The sequence below is a fragment of the Perca fluviatilis genome, chromosome 16, assembly GCF_010015445.1.
Source record: "Perca fluviatilis chromosome 16, GENO_Pfluv_1.0, whole genome shotgun sequence".
In the NCBI taxonomy this organism is placed as follows: domain Eukaryota; kingdom Metazoa; phylum Chordata; class Actinopteri; order Perciformes; family Percidae; genus Perca; species Perca fluviatilis.
Window position 1 is genome coordinate 4,769,710 of NC_053127.1, and position 26,239 is coordinate 4,795,948.

The window sequence follows — 26,239 nt, forward strand, 5'->3', positions numbered from 1 at the left end:
CGGTTGACAGCTCCGCCCCTCTCTTCAGCCGAGTGTCCAAAACATACCGCCTCAGATCAGATGAAACTATTATAAAATTGACCGACTTTCGGCCTAGGGAGCTCTGGTACCAAGTACACTTATGAGCATCCCTGTGTTCGAACATGGTGTTTGTTATAGACAATCCACGACTAGCACAGAAGTCCAACAACAGACAACCACTCTGGTTTAGAACAGGGAGGACGTTCCTCCCAGTAACGCCTCTCCATGTATCTCCATCTTTGCCAACGTGCACGTTGAAGTCTTTTCTTCATTCCTGTCCTCACACTTCAGCAACAAAACCACGTTGCATTGGCCAGGAATCGAATCCGGGCCTCACGCGTGGCAGGCGAGAATTCTACCACTGAACCACCAATGCTCACATGTCAATTTCAAAAGTAGCTCCGCCCACGTCAATGGACGGTCCATTTACCTCGGGACTCAGAAGCTGGAGCTGGGAATGCGTCACACCCGAGTTCAATGCTTTCCATTTACACGTCGGATTTTCATTGTTGGCATTAGCTTTAGCCATTGTTAGCAATACCAGTTGATAACAACACATTACACACCTTTTTTGTGCATACAAAACAACAGTTATACGTCCACAGATTTTGTTGTTTGTTGTGCATGCCTGTGTGAACGACTGATTTAGTGAGATACAAATTCATACAACATTATGTAGGAAGCTATAATCAGTATACAAATACTCAATCATCTATTATATAGATCGCCCAAAAAGATTTAAAAAGGCCAAATCAATGTTAATTGATGCTTTATAAATTGTTATGAATGTGTTAATAATCATTAACTTATATTGTTAACGGCTACTATCGCAAATCGCCAACCGCCCAACCTAAAGATAATAACATACAAATCTTTCCAAACAGTATTAATTAGTCAGGGTGAATTGGTTCATATACTGTCTAACAGCATGAGTTTAGCGTCAAAGGTCAGTTTATCGTTCAATAAAAACTTGTTACAATATCTGGTAGAGACATCACATCAGTCATAAACTGAGGATATTTGTTCAAGCTTAGAACCAGTTTAAGATTGTACTATTTTATCATTTAGTGTAATATAAACTAATTATTTTACAAATTTAGACAGATGATTAATACTTTGTCAAAGGTTAATACTTGTGTATTGTAAACCATCTATAAACATTTGGATGATTATAAAGTTGCAACTAATGCTTAAAATACTAAGTTAATGATTATTAACGATTTATAACAATTTATAAAGCATCAATTAACATTGATTTGGCCTTTTTAAATCTTTTTGAGGCGATCTATAAAATAGATGACTGAGTATTTGTACACTGACTATAGCTTCCTACATATTTATGTTTCACATGTTTATACACTAGCACCGAAAACGAAAAGTAACTCCCCGCCGGGAATCGAACCCCGGTCTTCCCGCGGACAGGCGGAGATACTGTCCACTATACTAACGAGGAGGGACATGACAGCACATCTGATCGCAGCGAACCAATCATCGGACAGAAAAGATAAAACTATATTACAACCGTAGTGAAAATGTGTAGCTTCTCAGCTTAACGTTAAGTTCAGTTTGAGTCAGCACCGTCTGACGATACTATGTGCCTAGTTTCGTGCAAACTGGAAACAAGGCATATGAGGAGATCGAAAAAGTAGCTTTATGATAAATCACGATTTCACTATGATAAAAGTCTAGGTGGAAATGGGCGGCGCCTATATCAAGAGATTAAGTTGAATTCAGGGAACGCGGGGGTAGCTATACGCTTTTAAATGTGCGATGTACAGTCTGGACGTAATAGGGAAAAAACATTTTTTTCTGCTATAGCGCCACCTAGTGGTTTATGTGTGTCAATTTTTGTGTCCGAGCACTTTGCAAGTATCTGGACCAGTCCTGAAAATTGTACCGCCCCACTATGCACAGTTTAGGCTATAGCGGCATTTTTACCAATGGAAAATGAATAAAAAGAATCTTAAATGCGACTAGAAAATGCATTTCCTGCAGAAAATGCCGGGGAATGCTGAATAGCTGAATTGCTAAAGCTAAACTGGTTGAATAGCTTAAACCGCTAAGAAGAAGGTGAAGTAGTGAGAATAGTTGAAAAAGTGGAAATCGTTTTAAGTATGAATTTCATTAAAAAGTTAAAAGCTGACGCTAAACTGAATTGTTGGTTTTAAAAGTTTAACGATGCCAAACGTGTCACAGTTCAGTATGGCAACTGCTCTGTGTATGACCGGAAAGTACTGCAGAGGGTGGTGAAAACTGCCCAACTCATCACCGGTTCCTCACTCCCCTCCATCGAGACCATCCAGGGCAAGCGATGCTTGCATAAGGCGCGCAGCATCATCAAAGACTGTTCTCACCCCAGCCACAGTCTGTTCACCCCACTCCCGTCCGGGAGGCGTCTCAGGTCTCTCCGCACCCGTACCAGCAGGTTCAGAGGAAGCTTCTTTCCTGCAGCTGTCACCCTACTGAACTCTTGCTTTGCATCCCAGTGACAATTGTACACTGCAAAATGACAATAAAGTTGAATCTAATCTAATCTACGTGATACTGAGCCACCACCTATACTGTAACCACGGCCACTTACTCAGGCCACACCCCCGTCATAACATTTGAACCGTTTAAGGTAGAGTCCTGTGTGAAGTGTCCTTGAACGCAGCAGAGAGTTCCTTCTTCATTGGTGATGGTTTGGCCCGTCCCCTATGCTTAAGCCACACCTCCTTTCATAACTGGTCACCCATTTAAGTCTTCAATTCAATTCAATTTTATTTATAGTATCAAATCATAAGTTATCTCGAGACACTTTACAGATATAATTTACAAAGCCCAAACAATTCTAATAATTCCCCCAAGAGCAAGCAGTGCGACAGTGGCGAGGAAAAACTCCCTATTAGGAAGAAACCTGGGACAGACCCAGGTTCTTGGTAGGCGGTGTCTGACGGTGCCGGTTGGGGATGTGATGAACAGTGGCGATAATAGTCACATTAAAGATAATGGAACAGTGACTTCAAATGGTAGTTGTAGTAGTTTATGTCATATCCGGGCGCTGCAGGGTGTTACAGGATGTAGTGTGGCACAGCAGAGCATGGATGGACGTAGCAGGAAGCAGCAGGGTTCAGCAGGACGCAGCATGACATTGCAGGGCACCGCAGAGCTTAGCAGGGAGTGCAGCAGGACCAGGTCTATCCAGAGTCTTCCCCCACCCCCTGACCCAACTCACCACCAGATGGTGATCGGTTGACAGCTCCGCCCCTCTCTTCAGCCGAGTGTCCAAAACATACAGCCTCAGATCAGATGAAACTATTATAAAATTGACCGACTTTCGGCCTAGGGAGCTCTGGTACCAAGTACACTTATGAGCATCCCTGTGTTCGAACATGGTGTTTGTTATAGACAATCCACGACTAGCACAGAAGTCCAACAACAGACAACCACTCTGGTTTAGAACAGGGAGGACGTTCCTCCCAGTAACGCCTCTCCATGTATCTCCATCTTTGCCAACGTGCACGCTGGAAGTCTTTTCTTCATTCCTGTCCTCACACTTCAGCAACAAAACCACGTTGCATTGGCCGGAATCGAATCCGGGCCTCACGCGGGCAGGCGTAGAATTCTACCACTGAACCACCAATGCTCACATGTCAATTTCAAAAAAGTAGCTCGCCACGTCAATGGACGGTCCATTTACCTCGGGACTCAGAAGCTGGAGCTGGGAATGACGTCACACCCGAGTTCAATGCTTTCCATTTACAAGTCAGATTTTCATTGTTGTCATTAGCTTTAGCCATTGTTAGCAATACCAGTTGATAACAACACATTACACCACTTTTTTTGTGCATACAAACAGCGTATACGTCCACAGATTTTTGTTGTTGTGCATGCCTGTGTGAACGACTGATTTAGTGAGATACAAATTCATACAACATTATGTAGGAAGCTATAATCAGTATACAAATACTCAATCATCTATTATATAGATCGCCTCCAAAAATATATTAAAGGCCAAATCAATGTTAATTGATGCTTTATAAATTGTTATGAATGTGTTAATAATCATTAACTTATATTGTTAACGGCTAACTGTCGCAAATCGCCAACCGCCAACCTAAAGATAATAACATACAAATCTTTCCAAACAGTATTAATTAGTCAGGGTGAATTGGTTCATATACTGTCTAACAGCATGAGTTTAGCGGCCAAAGGTCAGTTTATCGTTCAATAAAAACTTGTTACAATATCTGGTAGAGACATCACATCAGTCATAAACTGAGGATATTTGTTCAAGCTTAGAACCAGTTTAAGATTGTAGTATTTTATCATTTAGTGTAATATAAACTAATTATTTTACAAATTTAGACAGATGATTAATACTTTGTCAAAGGTTAATACTTGTTTTGTAAACCATCTATAAACATTTGGATGGTTATTATAAAGTTGCAACTAATGCTTAAAATATAAGTTAATGATTATTAACGAATTTATAACACATTTATAAAGCATCAATTAACATTGATTTGGCCTTTTAAATCTTTTTGGGCGCATCTATAAAATAGATGACTGAGTATTTGTACACTGACTATAGCTTCCTACATATTTATGTTTCACATGTTTATACACTAGCACCCAAAACGAAAAGTAACTCCCGGTCGGGAATCGAACCCGGCTTCCGCGGACAGGCGGAGAGATACTGTCCACTATACTAACGAGGGAGGGACATGACACGACATCTGATCGCAGCGAACCAATCAGCGGACAGAAAAGATAAAACTATATTACAACCGTAGTGAAAATGTGTAGCTTCTCAGCGTAACGTAAGTTCAGTTTAGTCAGCACCGCTCTGACGATACTATGTGCCTAGTTTCGTCAGCGTAAACGGAAGCGAACATGAAGAGAAACACCAAAAGTAGCTTTATGATAAATCACGATTTCACTATGATAAAAGTCTAGGTGGGAATGGGCGGCCTATATCAAGAGATTAAGTTGAATTCAGGGAACGCGTCGCTATACGCTTTTAAATGTGCGATGTACAGTCTGGACGCAATAGGGAAAAAACATTTTTTCTGCTATAGCGCCACACTAGTGGTTTGCGTGTCAATTTTTGTGTCCGAAGCAACGTTACAAGTATCTGGACCAGTCCTGAAAATTGTACCCACCACTATGCACAGTTTAGGCTATAGCGGCATTTTTACCAATGGAAAATGAATAAAAAGAATCTTAAACGCACTATGAAAATGCATTTCCTGCAGAAAAATGCGTGGGAATGCTGAATAGCTGAATTGCTAAAGCTAAACTGGTTGAATAGCTTAACCGTAAGAAGAAGGTGAAGTAGTGAGAATAGTTGAAAAGTGGAAATCGCTTTTAAGCATGAATTTCATTAAAAGTTAAAAGCTGACGCTAAACTGAATTGTTGGTTTTAAAAGTTTAACGATGCCAAACGTGTCACAGTTCAGTATGGCAACTGCTCTGTGTATGACCGAAAAAGTACTGCAGAGGGTGGTGAAAACTGCCCAACTCATCACCGGTTCCTCACTCCCTCCATCGAAACCATCCAGGGCAAGCGATGCTTGCATATGGCGCGCAGCATCATCAAAGACTGTTCTCACCCCAGCCACAGTCTGTTCACTCCCCACCCCGTCCGGAGGCGTCTCAGGTCTCTCCGCACCCGTACCAGCAGGTTCAGAGGAAGCTTCTTTCCTGCAGCTGTCACCCTACTGAACTCTTGCTTTGCATCCCAGTGACAATTGTACACTGCAAAATGACAATAAAGTTGAATCTAATCTAATCTACGTGTGATACTGAGCCACCACCTATACTGTAACCACGGCCACTTACTCAGGCCACACCCCGTCATAACATTTGAACCGTTTTAAGGTAGAGTCCTGTGTGAAGTGTCCTTGAACGCAGCAGAGAGTTCCTTCTTCATTGGTGATGGTTTGGCCCGTCCCCTATGCTTAAGCCACACCTCCTTTCATAACTGGTCACCCATTTAAGTCTTCAATTCAATTCAATTTTATTTATAGTATCAAATCATAAGTTATCTCGGAGACACTTTACAGATATAATGTACAAAGCCCAAACAATTCTAATAATTCCCCCAGAGCAAGCAGTGCGACAGTGGCGAGGAAAAACTCCCTATTTAGGAAGAAACCTGGGACAGACCGAGGTTCTTGGTAGGCGGTGCGGCCCGTGCCGGGTTGGGGATGTGATGAACAGTGGCGATAATAGTCACATTAAAGATAATGGAACAGTGACTTCAAATGGTAGTTGTAGTAGTTTGTGTCATATCCGGCGCTGGCAGGGTGTTACAGGATGTAGTGTGGCACAGCAGAGCATGGATGGACGTAGCAGGAAGCAGCAGGGTTCAGCAGGACGCAGCATGACATTGCAGGGCACCGCAGAGCTTAGCAGGGAGTGCAGCAGGACCAGGTCTATCCAGAGTCTTCCCCACCCCCTGACCCAACTCACCACCAGATGGTGATCGGTTGACAGCCCCGCCCCTCTTCAGCCGAGAGTACAACCTCAGATCAGATGAAACTATTATAAAATTGACCGACTTTCCAGCCTAGGGTGCTCTGTACCAAGTACCACTTATGAGCATCCCTGTGTTCGAACATGGTTGTTTGTTATAGACAATCCACACTACCAGCACAGAAGTCCAACAACAGACAACCACTCTGGTTTAGAACAGGGAGGACGTTCCTCCCAGTAACGCCTCTCCATGTATCTCCATCTTTGCCAACGTGCACGTTGAAGTCTTTTCTTCATTCCTGTCCTCACACTTCAGCAACAAAACCACGTTGCATTGGCCAGGAATCGAATCCGGGCTTCACGCGTGGCAGGCGAGAATTCTACCACTGAACCACCAATGCTCACATGTCAACTTCCAAAGTAGCTCCGCCCACGTCAATGGACGGTCCATTTACCTCGGGACTCAGAAGCTGGAGCTGGGAATGACGTCACACCCGAGTTCAATGCTTTCCATTTACAAGTCAGATTTTCATTGTTGTCATTAACTTTAGCCATTGTTAGCAATACCAGTTGATAACAACACATTACACCACTTTTTTTGTGCATACAAACAGCGTATACGTCCACAGATTTTTGTTGTTGTGCATGCCTGTGTGAACGACTGATTTAGTGAGATACAAATTCATACAACATTATGTAGGAAGCTATAATCAGTGTAACAAATACTCAATCATCTATTATATAGATCGCCCAAAAGATTAAAAAGGCCAAATCAATGTTAATTGATGCTTTATAAATTGTTATGAATGTGTTAATAATCATTAACTTATATTGTTAACGGCTAACTGTCGCAAATCGCCAACCGCCAACCTAAAGATAATAACATACAAATCTTTCCAAACAGTATTAATTAGTCAGGGTGAATTGGTTCATATACTGTCTACCAGCATGAGTTTAGCGTCAAAGGTCAGTTTATCGTTCAATAAAAACTTGTTACAATATCTGGTAGAGACATCACATCAGTCATAAACTGAGGATATTTGTTCAAGCTTAGAACCAGTTTAAGATTGTAGTATTTTATCATTTAGTGTAATATAAACTAATTATTTTACAAATTTAGACAGATGATTAATACTTTGTCAAAGGTTAATACTTGTTTTGTAAACCATCTATAAACATTTGGATGGTTATTATAAAGTTGCAACTAATGCTTAAAATACTAAGTTAATAATAACGTTTTATTACAACACTTATAAAGCATCAATTAACATTGATTTGGCCTTTTAAATCTTTTGGGCGATCTATAAAATAGATGACTGAGTATTTGTACACTGACTATAGCTTGCTACTATATTTATGTTTCACATGTTTATACACTAGCACCGAAAACGAAAAGGTACCCCCCGCCGGGAATCGAACCCCGGTCTTCCGTGACAGGCGGAGATACTGTCCACTATACTAACGAGGAGGGACATGACACAACATCTGATCGCAGCGAACCAATCAGTGGACAGAAAAGATAAAACTATATACAACCGTAGTGAAAATGTGTAGCTTCTCAGCGAACGTAAGTTCAGTTTAGTCAGCACCGTCCGATACTCATGTGCCTAGTTTCGTTGCAAATTGGAAACAAGGCATATGAGGAGATCGAAAAGTAGCTTTATGATAAATCGCGATTTCACTATGTATAAAGTCTAGGTGGGAATGGGCGTGGCCTATATCAAGAGATTAAGTTGAATTCAGGGAACACGCTGTTATACCTTTTAAATGTGCGATGTACAGTCTGGACGTAATAGAAAAAACATTTTTTCGCGCTATAGCGCCACCTAGTGGTTTTAAGTGTGTCAATTTTTGTGTCCGGAACCACCTTTGCAAGTATCTGGACCAGTCCTGAAAATTGTACCGCCCCACTATGCACAGTTTAGGCTATAGTTTCTTTACCAATGGAAAATGAATAAAAAGAATCTTAAATGCGACTAGAAAATGCATTTCCTGCAGAAAATGCGGGGAATGCTGAATAGCTGAATTGCTAAAGCTAAACTGGATGAATAGCTTAACCGTAACAGAAGAAGGTGAAGTAGTGAGAATAGTAGAAGAAGTGGAAATCGTTTTAAGTATGAATTTCATTAAAAGTTAAAAGCTGGCGCTAAACTGAATTGTTGGTTTTAAAAAGTTTAACGATGCTAAACGTGTCACAGTTCAGTATGGCAACTGCTCTGTGTATGACCGGAAAGTACTGCAGAGGGTGGTGAAAACTGCCCAACTCATCACCGGTTCCTCACTCCCTCGACAAACCATCCAGGGCAAGCGATGCTTGCATAAGGCGCGGGCATCATCAAACACTGTTCTCACCCCAGCCACAGTCTGTTCACCCAACTCCCGTCCGGAGGCGCGCCTCTCCGCGATCTCTCGCACACCAGCGGCAGAGGTTAAGCTTCTTTCCTGCAGCTGTCACCCTACTGAACTCTTGCTTTGCATCCCAGTGACAATTGTACACTGCAAAATGACAATAAAGTTGAATCGAATCTAATCTCACGTGGGATACTGAGCCACCACCTATACTGTAACAACGTGCCACTTACCCAGGCCACACCCCGCCATAACATTTGAACCGTTTAAGGTAGAGTCCTGTGTGAAGTGTCCTTGAACCCCGCAGAGAGTTCCTTCTTCATTGGTGATGGTTTGGCCCGTCCCCTATGCTTGCGCCACACCTCCTTTCATAACTGGTCACCCATTTAAGTCTTCAATTCAATTCAATTTTATTTATAGTATCAAATCATAAGTTATCTCGAGACACTTTACAGATATAATGTACAAAGCCCAAACAATTCTAATAATTCCCCAAGAGCAAGCAGTGCGACAGTGGCGGGGGAAAAACTCCTTATTAGGAAGAAAACCTGGGACAGACCCAGGTTCTTGTGGTGTCTGCTGACGGTGCCGGTTGGGGATGTGATGAACAGTGGCGATAATAGTCACATTAAAGATAATGGAACAGTGACTTCAAATGGTAGTTGTAGTAGTTTATGTCATATCCGGCGCTGCAGGGTGTTACAGGATGTATGTGGCACAGCAGAGCATGGATGGACGGCAGGAGGCAGCAGGGTTCAGCAGGACGCAGCATGACATTGCAGGGCACCGCAGAGCTTAGCAGGGAGTGCACCAGGACCAGGTCTATCCAGAGTCTTCCCCACCCCTGACCCAACTCACCACCAGATGGTGATCGGTTGACAGCTCCGCCTCTCTTCAGCCGAAGCACAGCCTCAGATCAGATGAAACTATTATAAAATTGACCGACTTTCAGCCTAGGGTGCTCTGGTACCAAGTACACTTATGAGCATCCCTGTGTTCGAACATGGTGTTTGTTATAGACAATCCACGACTAGCACAGAAGTCCAACAACAGACAACCACTCTGGTTTAGAACAGGGAGGACGTTCCTCCCAGTAACTCTCCATGTATCTCCATCTTTGCGAACGCTCGGTTGAAGTCTTTTCTTCATTCCTGTCCTCACACTTCAGCAACAAAACCACGTTGCATTGGCCGGAATCGAATCCGGCTCTCACGCTGCGGCGCAGAATTCTACCACTGAACCACCAATGCTCACATGTCAACTTCCAAAGTAGCTCACGCACGTCAATGGGCGGTCCATTTACCCGCGACTCAGAAGCTGGAGCGGGGAATGACGTCACACCCGAGTTCAATGCTTTCCATTTACAAGTCAGATTTTCATTGTTGTCATTAACTTTAGCCATTGTTAGCAATACCAGTTGATAACAACACATTACACCACTTTTTTTGTGCATACAAACAGCGTATACGTCCACAGATTTTTGTTGTTGTGCATGCCTGTGTGAACGACTGATTTAGTGAGATACAAATTCATACAACATTATGTAGGAAGCTATAATCAGTGTACAAATACTCAATCATCTATTATATAGATCGCCCAAAAAGATTTAAAAAGGCCAAATCAATGTTAATTGATGCTTTATAAATTGTTATGAATGTGTTAATAATCATTAACTTATATTGTTAACGGCTAACTGTCGCAAATCGCCAACCGCCAACCTAAAGATAATAACATACAAATCTTTCCAAACAGTATTAATTAGTCAGGGTGAATTGGTTCATATACTGTCTACCAGCAGCATGAGTTTAGCGTCCAAGGTCAGTTTATCGTTCAATAAAAACTTGTTACAATATCTGGTAGAGACATCACATCAGTCATAAACTGAGGATATTTGTTCAAGCTTAGAACCAGTTTAAGATTGTAGTATTTTATCATTTAGTGTAATATAAACTAATTATTTTACAAATTTAGACAGATGATTAATACTTTGTCAAAGGTTAATACTTGTTTTGTAAACCATCTATAAACATTTGGATGGTTATTATAAAGTTGCAACTAATGCTTAAAATACTAAGTTAATGATTATTAACGCATTTATAACAATTTATAAAGCATCAATTAACATTGATTTGGCCTTTTTAAATCTTTTTGGGCGATCTATAAAATAGATGACTGAGTATTTGTACACTGACTATAGCTTGCTACATATTTATGTTTCACATGTTTATACACTAGCACCGAAAACGAAAGGTACTCCGCCGGGAATCGAACCACCGGTCTTCCCGCGTGACAGGCGGAGATACTGTCCACTATACTAACGAGGAGGGACATGACACAACATCTGATCGCAGCGAACCAATCAGTGGACAGAAAAGATAAAACTATATTACAACCGTAGTGAAAATGTGTAGCTTCTCAGCGAACGTAAGTTCAGTTTAGTCAGCACCGTCTGACGATACTATGTGCCTAGTTTCGTGCAAACTGGAAACAAGGCATATGAGGAGATCGAAAAAGTAGCTTTATGATAAATCACGATTTCACTATGATAAAAGTCTAGGTGGGAATGGGCGTGGCCTATATCAAGAGATTAAGTTGAATTCAGGGAACGCGTTGCTATACCCTTTTTAAATGTGCGGCGTACAGTCTGGACGTAATAGGGAAAAACATTTTTTTCTGCTATAGCGCCACCTAGTGGTTTAAGTGTGTGAATTTTTGTGTCCGAGCACCTTGCAAGTATCTGGACCAGTCCTGAAAATTGTACGCCCCACTATGCACAGTTTAGGCTATAGCGGCATTTTTACCAATGGAAAATGAATAAAAAGAATCTTAAATGCGACTAGAAAATGCATTTCCTGCAGAAAATGCGTGGGGAATGCTGAATAGCTGAATTGCTAAAGCTAAACTGGTTGAATAGCTTAAACTGCAAGAAGAAGGTGAAGTAGTGAGAATAGTTGAAGAAGTGGAAATCGTTTTAAGTATGAATTTCATTAAAAGTTAAAAGCTGACGCTAAAACGAATTGTTGGTTTTAAAAGTTTAACGATGCCAAATGTGTCACAGTTCAGTATGGCAACTGCTCTGTGTATGACCGGAAAGTACTGCAGAGGGTGGTGAAAACTGCCCAACTCATCACCGGTTCCTCACTCCCCTCCATCGAGACCATCCAGGGCAAGCGATGCTTGCATAGGCGCCGTAGCATCATCAAAGACTGTTCTCACCCCAGCCACAGTCTGTTCACCCCACTCCCGTCCGGGAGGCGCCTCAGGTCTCAAGCACCGCATTCCAGCAGGTTCAGAGGAAGCTTCTTTCCTGCAGCTGTCACCCTACTGAACTCTTGCTTTGCATCCCAGTGACAATTGTACACTGCAAAATGACAATAAAGTTGAATCTAATCTAATCTACGTGGTGATACTGAGCCACCACCTATACTGTAACCACGGCCACTTACTCAGGCCACACCCCCGTCATAACATTTGAACCGTTTAAGGTAGAGTCCTGTGTGAAGTGTCCTTGAACGCAGCAGAGAGTTCCTTCTTCATTGGTGATGGTTTGGCCCGTCCCCTATGCTTAAGCCACACCTCCTTTCATAACTGGTCACCCATTTAAGTCTTCAATTCAATTCAATTTTATTTATAGTATCAAATCATAAGTTATCTCGAGACACTTTACAGATATAATGTACAAAGCCCAAACAATTCTAATAATTCCCCCAAGAGCAAGCAGTGCGACAGTGGCGAGGAAAAACTCCCTATTAGGAAGAAACCTGGGACAGACCGAGGTTCTTGGTAGGCGGTGCCTGACGGTGCCGGTTGGGGATGTGATGAACAGTGGCGATAATAGTAACATTAAAGATAATGGAACAGTGACTTCAAATGGTAGTTGTAGTAGTTTATGTCATATCCGGGCGCTGCAGGGTGTTACAGGATGTAGTGTGGCACAGCAGAGCATGGATGGACGTAGCAGGAAGCAGCAGGGTTCAGCAGGACGCAGCATGACATTGCAGGGCACCGCAGAGCTTAGCAGGGAGTGCAGCAGGACCAGGTCTATCCAGAGTCTTCCCCCACCCCCTGACCCAACTCACCACCAGATGGTGATCGGTTGACAGCTCCGCCCCTCTCTTCAGCCGAGTGTCCAAAACATACAGCCTCAGATCAGATGAAACTATTATAAAATTGACCGACTTTCGGCCTAGGGTGCTCTGGTACCAAGTACACTTATGAGCATCCCTGTGTTCGAACATGGTGTTTGTTATAGACAATCCACGACTAGCACAGAAGTCCAACAACAGACAACCACTCTGGTTTAGAACAGGGAGGACGTTCCTCCCAGTAACGCCTCTCCATGTATCTCCATCTTTGCCAACGTGCACGTTGAAGTCTTTTCTTCATTCCTGTCCTCACACTTCAGCAACAAAACCACGTTGCATTGGCCGGAATCGAATCCGGGCCTCACGCGTGGCAGGCGAGAATTCTACCACTGAACCACCAATGCTCACATGTCAATTTCAAAAGTAGCTCCGCCCACGTCAATGGACGGTACATTTACCTCGGGACTCAGAAGCTGGAGCTGGGAATGACGTCACACCCGAGTTCAATGCTTTCCATTTACAAGTCAGATTTTCATTGTTGTCATTAGCTTTAGCCATTGTTAGCAATACCAGTTGATAACAACACATTACACCACTTTTTTTGTGCATACAAACAGCGTATACGTCCACAGATTTTTGTTGTTGTGCATGCCTGTGTGAACGACTGATTTAGTGAGATACAAATTCATACAACATTATGTAGGAAGCTATTATCAGTGTACAAATACTCAATCATCTATTATATAGATCGCCCAAAAAGATTTAAAAAGGCCAAATCAATGTTAATTGATGCTTTATAAATTGTTATGAATGTGTTAATAATCATTAACTTATATTGTTAACGGCTAACTGTCGCAAATCGCCAACCGCCAACCTAAAGATAATAACATACAAATCTTTCCAAACAGTATTAATTAGTCAGGGTGAATTGGTTCATATACTGTCTAACAGCATGAGTTTAGCGTCAAAGGTCAGTTTATCGTTCAATAAAAACTTGTTACAATATCTGGTAGAGACATCACATCAGTCATAAACTGAGGATATTTGTTCAAGCTTAGAACCAGTTTAAGATTGTAGTATTTTATCATTTAGTGTAATATAAACTAATTATTTTACAAATTTAGACAGATGATTAATACTTTTTCAAAGGTTAATACTTGTTTTGTAAACCATCTATAAACATTTGGATGGTTATTATAAAGTTGCAACTAATGCTTAAAATACTAAGTTAATGATTATTAACGCATTTATAACAATTTATAAAGCATCAATTAACATTGATTTGGCCTTTTTAAATCTTTTTGGGCGATCTATAAAATAGATGACTGAGTATTTGTACACTGACTATAGCTTCCTACATATTTATGTTTCACATGTTTATACACTAGCACCGAAAACGAAAAGGTACTCCCCGTCGGGGAATCGAACCCCGGTCTTCCGCGTGACAGGCGGAGATACTGTCCACTATACTAACGAGGAGGGACATGACACAACATCTGATCGCAGCGAACCAATCAGCGGACAGAAAAGATAAAACTATATTACAACCGTAGTGAAAATGTGTAGCTTCTCAGCGAACGTAAGTTCAGTTCAGTCAGCACCGTCTGACGATACTATGTGCCTAGTTTCGTGCAAACTGGAAACAAGGCATATGAGGAGATCGAAAAAGTAGCTTTATGATAAATCACGATTTCACTATGATAAAAGTCTAGGTGGGAATGGGCGTGGCCTATATCAAGAGATTAAGTTGAATTCAGGGAACGCGTTGCTATACGTTTTTTAAATGTGCGATGTACAGTCTGGACGTAATAGGGAAAAACATTTTTTTTCTGCTATAGCGCCACCTAGTGGTTTAAGTGTGTCAATTTTTGTGTCCGAGCACCTTGCAAGTATCTGGACCAGTCCTGAAAATTGTACCGCCCCACTATGCACAGTTTAGGCTATAGCGGCATTTTTACCAATGGAAAATGAATAAAAAGAATCTTAAATGCGACTAGAAAATGCATTTCCTGCAGAAAATGCGTGGGAATGCTGAATAGCTGAATTGCTAAAGCTAAACTGGTTGAATAGCTTAAATCCGTAAGAAGAAGGTGAAGTAGTGAGAATAGTTGAAAAAGTGGAAATCGTTTTAAGTATGAATTTCATTAAAAAGTTAAAAGCTGACGCTAAACTGAATTGTTGGTTTTAAAAGTTTAACGATGCCAAATGTGTCACAGTTCAGTATGGCAACTGCTCTGTGTATGACCGGAAAGTACTGCAGAGGGTGGTGAAAACTGCCCAACTCATCACCGGTTCCTCACTCCCTCCATCGAAACCATCCAGGGCAAGCGATGCTTGCATAGGCGCCGCAGCATCATCAAAGACTGTTCTCACCCCAGCCACAGTCTGTTCACCCCCACTCCGCCGGAGGCGTCTCAGGTCTCTCCGCACCCGTACCAGCAGGTTCAGAGGAAGCTTCTTTCCTGCAGCTGTCACCCTACTGAACTCTTGCTTTGCATCCCAGTGACAATTGTACACTGTAAAATGACAATAAAGTTGAATCTAATCTAATCTACGTGTGATACTGAGCCACCACCTATACTGTAACCACGGCCACTTACTCAGGCCACACCCCCGTCATAACATTTGAACCGTTTAAGGTAGAGTCCTGTGTGAAGTGTCCTTGAACGCAGCAGAGAGTTCCTTCTTCATTGGTGATGGTTTGGCCCGTCCCCTATGCTTAAGCCACACCTCCTTTCATAACTGGTCACCCATTTAAGTCTTCAATTCAATTCAATTTTATTTATAGTATCAAATCATAAGTTATCTCGAGACACTTTACAGATATAATGTACAAAGCCCAAACAATTCTAATAATTCCCCCAAGAGCAAGCAGTGCGACAGTGGCGAGGAAAAACTCCCTATTAGGAAGAAACCTGGGACAGACCCAGGTTCTTGGTAGGCGGTGTCTGACGGTGCCGGTTGGGGATGTGATGAACAGTGGCGATAATAGTCACATTAAAGATAATGGAACAGTGACTTCAAATGGTAGTTGTAGTAGTTTATGTCATATCCGGGCGCTGCAGGGTGTTACAGGATGTAGTGTGGCACAGCAGAGCATGGATGGACGTAGCAGGAAGCAGCAGGGTTCAGCAGGACGCAGCATGACATTGCAGGGCACCGCAGAGCTTAGCAGGGAGTGCAGCAGGACCAGGTCTATCCAGAGTCTTCCCCCACCCCCTGACCCAACTCACCACCAGATGGTGATCGGTTGACAGCTCCGCCCCTCTCTTCAGCCGAGTACAGCCTCAGATCAGATGAAACTATTATAAAATTGACCGACTTTCAGCCTAGGGTGCTCTGGTACCAAGTACACTTATGAGCATCCCTGTGTTCGAACATGGTGTTTGTTATAGACAATCCACGACTAGCACAGAAGTCCAACAACAGACAACCACTCTGGTTTAGAACAGGGAGGACGTTCCTCCCAGTAACGCCTCTCCATGTATCTCCATCTTTGCCAACGTGCACGTTGAAGTCTTTTCTTCATTCCTGTCCTCACACTTCAGCAACAAAACCACGTTGCATTGGCCAGGAATCGAATCCGGGCTTCACGCGTGGCAGGCGAGAATTCTACCACTGAACCACCAATGCTCACATGTCAACTTCCAAAGTAGCTCCGCCCGTCGGGCCGGATCCATTTACCTCGGGACTCAGAAGCTGGAGCTGGGAATGACGTCACACCCGAGTTCAATGCTTTCCATTTACAAAGTCAGATTTTCATTGTTGTTTTTAACTTTTAGCCATTGTTAGCAATACCAGTTGATAACAACACACACACCACTTTTTTGTGCATACAAACAGTATACGTCCCCACACGATTTTTGTTGTTGTGCATGCCTGTGTGAACGACTGATTTAGTGAGATACAAATTCATACAACATTATGTAGGAAGCTATAATCAGTGTACAAATACTCAATCATCTATTATATAGATCGCCCAAAAAGATTTAAAAAGGCCAAATCAATGTTAATTGATGCTTTATAAATTGTTATGAATGTGTTAATAATCATTAACTTATATTGTTAACGGCTAACTGTCGCAAATCGCCAACCGCCAACCTAAAGATAATAACATACAAATCTTTCCAAACAGTATTAATTAGTCAGGGTGAATTGGTTCATATACTGTCTACCAGCATGAGTTTAGCGTCAAAGGTCAGTTTATCGTTCAATAAAAACTTGTTACAATATCTGGTAGAGACATCACATCAGTCATAAACTGAGGATATTTGTTCAAGCTTAGAACCAGTTTAAGATTGTAGTATTTTATCATTTAGTGTAATATAAACTAATTATTTTACAAATTTAGACAGATGATTAATACTTTGTCAAAGGTTAATACTTGTTTTGTAAACCATCTATAAACATTTGGATGGTTATTATAAAGTTGCAACTAATGCTTAAAATACTAAGTTAATGATTATTAACGCATTTATAACAATTTATAAAGCATCAATTAACATTGATTTGGCCTTTTTAAATCTTTTTGGGCGATCTATAAAATAGATGACTGAGTATTTGTACACTGACTATAGCTTGCTACATATTTATGTTTCACATGTTTATACACTAGCACCGAAAACGAAAAGGTACTCCCCGTCGGGGAATCGAACCCCGGTCTTCCGCGTGACAGGCGGAGATACTGTCCACTATACTAACGAGGAGGGACATGACACAACATCTGATCGCAGCGAACCAATCAGTGGACAGAAAAGATAAAACTATATTACAACCGTAGTGAAAATGTGTAGCTTCTCAGCGAACGTAAGTTCAGTTTAGTCAGCACCGTCTGACGATACTATGTGCCTAGTTTCGTGCAAATTGGAAACAAGGCATATGAGGAGATCGAAAAAGTAGCTTTATGATAAATCGCGATTTCACTATGATAAAAGTCTAGGTGGGAATGGGCGTGGCCTATATCAAGAGATTAAGTTGAATTCAGGGAACACGTTGCTATACCTTTTTTAAATGTGCGATGTACAGTCTGGACGTAATAGGGAAAAACATTTTTTTTCTGCTATAGCGCCACCTAGTGGTTTAAGTGTGTGAATTTTTGTGTCCGAGCACCTTGCAAGTATCTGGACCAGTCCTGAAAATTGTACCGCCCCACTATGCACAGTTTAGGCTATAGCGGCATTTTTACCAATGGAAAATGAATAAAAAGAATCTTAAATGCGACTAGAAAATGCATTTCCTGCAGAAAATGCGTGGGAATGCTGAATAGCTGAATTGCTAAAGCTAAACTGGATGAATAGCTTAAATCCGTAAGAAGAAGGTGAAGTAGTGAGAATAGTAGAAGAAGTGGAAATCGTTTTAAGTATGAATTTCATTAAAAAGTTAAAAGCTGACGCTAAACTGAATTGTTGGTTTTAAAAGTTTAACGATGCCAAACGTGTCACAGTTCAGTATGGCAACTGCTCTGTGTATGACCGGAAAGTACTGCAGAGGGTGGTGAAAACTGCCCAACTCATCACCGGTTCCTCACTCCCCTCCATCGAGACCATCCAGGGCAAGCGATGCTTGCATAAGGCGCGCAGCATCATCAAAGACTGTTCTCACCCCAGCCACAGTCTGTTCACCCCACTCCCGTCCGGGAGGCGTCTCAGGTCTCTCCGCACCCGTACCAGCAGGTTCAGAGGAAGCTTCTTTCCTGCAGCTGTCACCCTACTGAACTCTTGCTTTGCATCCCAGTGACAATTGTACACTGCAAAATGACAATAAAGTTGAATCTAATCTAATCTACGTGTGATACTGAGCCACCACCTATACTGTAACAACGGCCACTTACTCAGGCCACACCCCCGTCATAACATTTGAACCGTTTAAGGTAGAGTCCTGTGTGAAGTGTCCTTGAACGCAGCAGAGAGTTCCTTCTTCATTGGTGATGGTTTGGCCCGTCCCCTATGCTTAAGCCACACCTCCTTTCATAACTGGTCACCCATTTAAGTCTTCAATTCAATTCAATTTTATTTATCGTATCAAATCATAAGTTATCTCGAGACACTTTACAGATATAATGTACAAAGCCCAAACAATTCTAATAATTCCCCCAAGAGCAAGCAGTGCGACAGTGGCGAGGAAAAACTCCCTATTAGGAAGAAACCTGGGACAGACCCAGGTTCTTGGTAGGCGGTGTCTGACGGTGCCGGTTGGGGATGTGATGAACAGTGGCGATAATAGTCACATTAAAGATAATGGAACAGTGACTTCAAATGGTAGTTGTAGTAGTTTATGTCATATCCGGGCCGCAGGGTGTTACAGGATGTAGTGTGGCACAGCAGAGCATGGATGGACGTAGCAGGAAGCAGCAGGGTTCAGCAGGACGCCAGCATGACATTGCAGGGCACCGCAGAGCTTAGCAGGGAGTGCAGCAGGACCAGGTCTATCCAGAGTCTTCCCCACCCCTGACCCAACTCACCACCAGATAGTGATCGGTTGACAGCTCCGCCCCTCTCTTCAGCCGAGTACAGCCTCAGATCAGATGAAACTATTATAAAATTGACCGACTTTCAGCCTAGGGTGCTCTGGTACCAAGTACACTTATGAGCATCCCTGTGTTCGAACATGGTGTTTGTTATAGACAATCCACGACTAGCACAGAAGTCCAACAACAGACAACCACTCTGGTTTAGAACAAGGAGGACGTTCCTCCCAGTACGCCTCTCCATGTATCTCCATCTTTGCCAACGTACGTTGAAGTCTTTTCTTCATTCCTGTCCTCACACTTCAGCAACAAAACCACGTTGCATTGGCCGGAATCGAATCCGGGCTTCCGCGCGTGGCAGGCGAGAATTCTACCACTGAACCACCAATGCTCACATGTCAACTTCCAAAGTAGCTCCACGCCGTCAATGGACGGTCCATTTACCTCGGGACTCAGAAGCTGGAGCTGGGAATGACGTCACACCCGAGTTCAATGCTTTCCATTTACAAGTCAGATTTTCATTGTTGTCATTAACTTTAGCCATTGTTAGCAATACCAGTTGATAACAACACATTACACCACTTTTTTTGTGCATACAAACAGCGTATACGTCCACAGATTTTTGTTGTTGTGCATGCCTGTGTGAACGACTGATTTAGTGAGATACAAATTCATACAACATTATGTAGGAAGCTATAATCAGTGTACAAATACTCAATCATCTATTATATAGATCGCCCAAAAAGATTTAAAAAGGCCAAATCAATGTTAATTGATGCTTTATAAATTGTTATGAATGTGTTAATAATCATTAACTTATATTGTTAACGGCTAACTGTCGCAAATCGCCAACCGCCAACCTAAAGATAATAACATACAAATCTTTCCAAACAGTATTAATTAGTCAGGGTGAATTGGTTCATATACTGTCTACCAGCATGAGTTTAGCGTCAAAGGTCAGTTTATCGTTCAATAAAAACTTGTTACAATATCTGGTAGAGACATCACATCAGTCATAAACTGAGGATATTTGTTCAAGCTTAGAACCAGTTTAAGATTGTAGTATTTTATCATTTAGTGTAATATAAACTAATTATTTTACAAATTTAGACAGATGATTAATACTTTGTCAAAGGTTAATACTTGTTTTGTAAACCATCTATAAACATTTGGATGGTTATTATAAAGTTGCAACTAATGCTTAAAATACTAAGTTAATGATTATTAACGCATTTATAACAATTTATAAAGCATCAATTAACATTGATTTGGCCTTTTTAAATCTTTTTGGGCGATCTATAAAATAGATGACTGAGTATTTGTACACTGACTATAGCTTGCTACATATTTATGTTTCACATGTTTATACACTAGCACCGAAAACGAAAAGGTACTCCCCGTCGAGATCGAACCCCGGTCTTCCGCGCGTGACGAAGCGGAGATACTGTCCACTATACTAACGAGGAGGGACATGACACAACATCTGATGCAGCGAACCAATCAGTGGACAGAAAAGATAAAACTATATTACAACCGTAGTGAAAATGTGTAGCTTCTCAGCGAACGTAAGTTCAGTTTAGTCAGCACCGTCTGACGATACTATGTGCCTAGTTTCGTGCAAATTGGAAACAAGGCATATGAGGAGATCGAAAAAGTAGCTTTATGATAAATCGCGATTTCACTATGATAAAAGTCTAGGTGGGAATGGGCGTGGCCTATATCAAGAGATTAAGTTGAATTCAGGGAACACGCGTTGCTATACCTTTTTTAAAATATGCGATGTACAGTCTGGACGTAATAGGGAAAAACATTTTTTTCTGCTATAGCGCCACCTAGTGGTTTAAGTGTGTGAATTTTTGTGTCCGAGCGCCCTTGCGAAGTATCTGGACCAGTCCTGAAAATTGTACCCCCCACTATGCACAGTTTAGGCTATAGCGCGTATTTGTTTACCAATAAAAATGGAATAATAAAAGAATCTTAAATGCGACTAGAAAATGCATTTCCTGCTGAGAAAATGCGTGGGAATGCTGAATAGCTGAAGTGCTAAAGCTAAACTGGATGAATAGCTTAAATCCGTAAGAAGAAGGTGAAGTAGTGAGAATAGTAGAAGAAGTGGAAATCGTTTTAAGTATGAATTTCATTAAAAGTTAAAAGCTGACGCTAAACTGAATTGTTGGTTTTAAAGTTTAACGATGCCAAGCGATGTCACAGTTCAGTATGGCAACTGCTCTGTGTATGACCGAGAAAGTACTGCAGGGGGGTGGTGACTCCGCCCAACTCATCACTGGTTCCTCACTCCCCTCCATCGAGACCATCCAGGGCAAGCGATGCTTGCATAAGGCGCGCAACATCATAAAAGACTGTTCTCACCCCAGCCACAGTCTGTTCACCCCACTCCCGTCCGAGAGGCGTCCAAGTCTCTCGACACTCGTTACCAGCAGGTTCAGAGGAAGCTTCTTTCCTGCAGCTGTCACCCTACTGAACTCTTGCTTTGCATCCCAGTGACAATTGTACACTGCAAAATGACAATAAAGTTGAATCTAATCTAATCTACGTGTGATACTGAGCCACCACCTATACTGGCAACGACACTTACTCAGGCCACACCCCCGTCATAACATTTGAACCGTTTAAGGTAGAGTCCTGTGTGAAGTGTCCTTGAACGCAGAGAGTTCCTTCTTCATTGGTGTGTTTGTGGCGTCCCCTATGCTTAAGCCACACCTCCTTTCATAACTGGTCACCCATTTAAGTCTTCAATTCAATTCAATTTTATTTATCGTATCAAATCATAAGTTATCTCGAGACCCTTTACAGATATAATGTACAAAGCCCAAACAATTCTAATAATTCCCCCAAGAGCAAGCAGTGCGACAGTGGCGAGGAAAAACTCCCTATTAGGAAGAAACCTGGGACAGACCCAGGTTCTTGGTAGCGCGGTGTCTGACGGTGCCGGTTGGGGATGTGATGAACAGTGGCGATAATAGTCACATTAAAGATAATGGAACAGTGACTTCAAATGGTAGTTGTAGTAGTTTATGTTCATATCCGGGGCGCTGCAGGGGTGTTACAGGATGTAGTGTGGCACAGCAGAGCATGGATGGACGTAAGCAGGAACAGCGGGTTCAGCAGGACGCAGCATGACATTGCAGGGCACCGCGGAGAGCTTAGCAGGGGGTGCAGCAGGACCAGGTCTATCCAGAGTCTTTCCCCACCCCTGACCCAACTCACCACCAGATGGTGATCGGTTGACAGCTCCGCCCCTCTCTTCAGCCAAAGTGTCCAAAACATACAGCCTCAGATCAGATGAAACTATTATAAAATTGACCGACTTTCGGCCTAGGGTGCTCTGGTACCAAGTACACTTATGAGCATCCCTGTGTTCGAACATGGTGTTTGTTATAGACAATCCACGACTAGCACAGAAGTCCAACAACAGACAACCACTCTGGTTTAGAACAGGGAGGATGTTCCTCCCAGTAACGCCTCTCCATGTATCTCCATCTTTGCCAACGTGCACGTTGAAGTCTTTTCTTCATTCCTGTCCTCACACTTCAGCAACAAAACCACATTGCATTGGCCGGGAATCGAACCCGGGCCTCCCGCGTGGCAGGCGAGAATTCTACCACTGAACCACCAATGCTCACATGTCAATTTCAAAAGCAGCTCCGCCCACGTCAATGGACGGTCCATTTACCTCGGGACTCAGAAGCTGGAGCTGGGAATGACGTCACACCCGAGTTCAATGCTTTCCATTTACATGTCATATTTTCATTGTTTTCATTGGCTTTAGCCATTGTTAGCAATACCAGTTGATAACAACACATTACACCACTTTTTTTGTGCATACAAACAGCGTATACGTCCACAGATTTTTGTTGTTGTGCATGCCTGTGTGAACGACTGATTTAGTGAGATACAAATTCATACAACATTATGTAGGAAGCTATAATCAGTGTACAAATACTCAATCATCTATTATATAGATCGCCCAAAAAGATTTAAAAAGGCCAAATCAATGTTAATTGATGCTTTATAAATCGTTATGAATGCGTTAATAATCATTAACTTAGTATTTTAAGCATTAGTTGCAACTTTATAATAACCATCCAAATGTTTATAGATGGTTTACAAAACAAGTATTAACCTTTAACAAAGTATTAACCATCCATCTAAATTTGTAAACTAATTAGAATATTAGACTAAATGACAAAATACAAAAATTATATTCTGATCTCTTATTATGATACCATTACTCAATTTGTACCACCTATCATGTCATTGTTAGTTAACAGTAAAACAACTGAACCAAATTTTTATTTACTATTAATTTACCATTTATTAATGATGGTTTTATTTTTTTTGTGCGATCTATAAACTAGATGATTGAATATTTGTACATATTTGTACGGGGCCAAAATGTTATGAAAGGGGCGTGGCCTGAGTAAGTGGGCGTGGTTATTAGGGGTGTAACGATCCATCTACTACATCGATGTATCGATTTATATTCCTATGATCCAACTACATCGATCTGTGCTTGGCAAGTTGGCCTTTCGGACGACATATATCGATCTAACATCGTTTTAAAATGTAGGGTAAACGTACCCATTAAGCCCACCAAAATCTGAGTTCAGTTATTTTTCCTACATACTGACATAGTTTATTAACATAATAATTTCTTAAAATGTAAGATTAATCTCTCATTTGAAAATAAATTATTTATTTGTGTATGTTTTATCATATAAAATAAAGATATTTTATAAATAAAGTCAAAAGTCTGGCATGGGCTTAATTGCTTAGCACGTTACGCCTCATGTGTGTTCCAAATAAGCCCACAACAAAAATGATTGATAAAATATAAGTAATTATTATTTTATAGTTAGTGAAAACACCAAATATTTATTCAATAATATGTCTTACATTAACAAGTATCTAAAAAAACCATTTCATGTTATGTTTGGCTTGCTTTAGCCAATTTGTCATTTGAACCAATAACAACCATCATCAAACCACAAACATAACTTGAAGAGCAGCTTGTGAAAAAAAGATAAGACTACAATTATTATTCTGATAAGTTACATTCATAGGTTTTATTTATTTTTTTAATGTTCATAATATAACAATTTTAAAAGTAGTAAAAACCCTGACACTAAGTCATTAACCTGTCTTACATTAACATTTACGTTACATTATATTAAGTATTTTAAAAAAAGTTTGTTGGCATGCTTTTGCCAACTCATCATCACTTGCACTGATAACATTTTAACATCAGATATCAAACATGACTTGGAAAACAGCTCATAAAGTACAGCATTTTGATTTCTTGGTGGTTTGCCAGGTGAAAAGGGTTAGCCCGGCAAAGTATGAACCTCTGACATGCCTGATGATTTTAGGACAACTGCTGTAATTCTTCCTTTTTGATGTCATTTTTCTCACTGTAAACAAATGATTATGCAAATTAGGTTACATAACAATACTTCTGGCCAGTGTGTGATCTATGATGTACTCTTGTTAATGATGTCAGTAAGGTAAAAGAACATCAAAGTCACAGGATTACAGTAAAAATGACAAAATTACAAATCTTTACATCGGAAATTCCTATCAAACTCATAATTTCAGGAATTTCCTATTGAAACCCATGAGATGGGCTTAAATGGAACATACTGGGCTTAAATGGTTCTACAGTGACTACCGGGGAAATAAAGATGATATGTTAACACCAAAATGAAATAAATTTATAAAGATATGCCTGGAGCCTAAATATGCTGTAAACTTCCCATCATAGTTGTCCCTCTGTTGCCAAACTTTCAGAATTATCAAGGTATTTTCATTCAAAGTTGGCTTGCACTACCTGCTTTTTAGATCACTGTACCATTTAAGCCCACCTTGAAAAAAAGGCATTTAAAAAAAATATTTAGCCCACCCAAACCATTTATTGTGTCTTAATTTGTAGATTGATATAAAATGAATCAGAAAACATTTAGTGTACATACTTAACATTTTTAATCCTTCGGCAGTGTATCTATCAGTATGGCTATATTTTGACCTTGTGATTAGCTCGCTACGCAAACTAGCAAAACCCATCTTTCCAAATGAAATCAAATAGTACAAATTGGCAAAAAACTACTTGATAATACACAACAATCAAATCATTAATCTCTCAATTTCCATAATATGAATGCACTTACCAAGTTAGTGGATGTAAATTGTTGAACATAGATTCCTTCTGAGGGGTCCCAAAACACCAAAGTTTTGAGGCGACTTTATGTGAGCCTCCTTGAGACTGCACTGATGTAGGCTGGCATATCTCAACATTGACAAAAGTGATTGGTTCTCAACAAAAACTGATGTGTAATTAAGAAATTGTTAGATTAGATGAAATAATGAGTAGCGTAAGACAGCCACCTATTTTTTTTTTAATTGACTTCAAAGTTGCAAGTGGGCTTAAATGGTGCCTGGGCTTAATGGGTACGTTTACCCTAATCAATCGATTGTATCGATACTAGGAAATAACCCATTGGATTTAAGCACGTCATAAAAAACCCTATTTGTATGTTGAAAAACAACAGCAAAAGTAGCAGGTAAATCTAATGTTAATTCAACCTGAAGAAATGTTGGTTGCACTTTATTTTTGATATTAATATTGTAATATTTTTATGTTGAAAAACAAAAGCAGAAGTAGCAGGTAAACCTACTGTTGAAATGTTGGTTGCACTTACTGTACTTTTATTGAAAATGAGAGCAGAACATTTTAACTTCCTGTTAATTCAAGTGTTGGTTGCACTTTATTCAAATAAAATGTGAATGCATTTGCCATTAATTGTTGTTTACTTGTTTGTTATATCCATAATTAATTGATACC

General features: G+C 40.9%; 1 protein-coding gene and 7 non-coding genes across 8 annotated transcripts in view; all 8 read right to left on the minus strand.

Annotated features, from left to right (window-relative positions):
* The window catches only part of LOC120544555 (E3 ubiquitin-protein ligase Siah2-like), a gene marked incomplete at its 3' end in the record, with an annotated part of 540,100 nt that overhangs the window by 487,937 nt on the left and 25,924 nt on the right, over positions 1-26,239 (minus strand).
* On the minus strand, positions 327-397 carry trnag-gcc. Its single transcript has one exon. It is a non-coding gene; the product is annotated as a tRNA-Gly (tRNA).
* trnag-gcc lies at positions 6,811-6,881 on the minus strand. Its single transcript has one exon. It is a non-coding gene; the product is annotated as a tRNA-Gly (tRNA).
* On the minus strand, positions 13,249-13,318 carry trnag-gcc. The gene has a single exon. It is a non-coding gene; the product is annotated as a tRNA-Gly (tRNA).
* On the minus strand, positions 14,322-14,393 carry trnad-guc. Its single transcript has one exon. It is a non-coding gene; the product is annotated as a tRNA-Asp (tRNA).
* On the minus strand, positions 16,477-16,547 carry trnag-gcc. The gene has a single exon. It is a non-coding gene; the product is annotated as a tRNA-Gly (tRNA).
* Positions 17,549-17,620, minus strand: trnad-guc. Its single transcript has one exon. It is a non-coding gene; the product is annotated as a tRNA-Asp (tRNA).
* trnag-gcc lies at positions 22,950-23,020 on the minus strand. The gene has a single exon. It is a non-coding gene; the product is annotated as a tRNA-Gly (tRNA).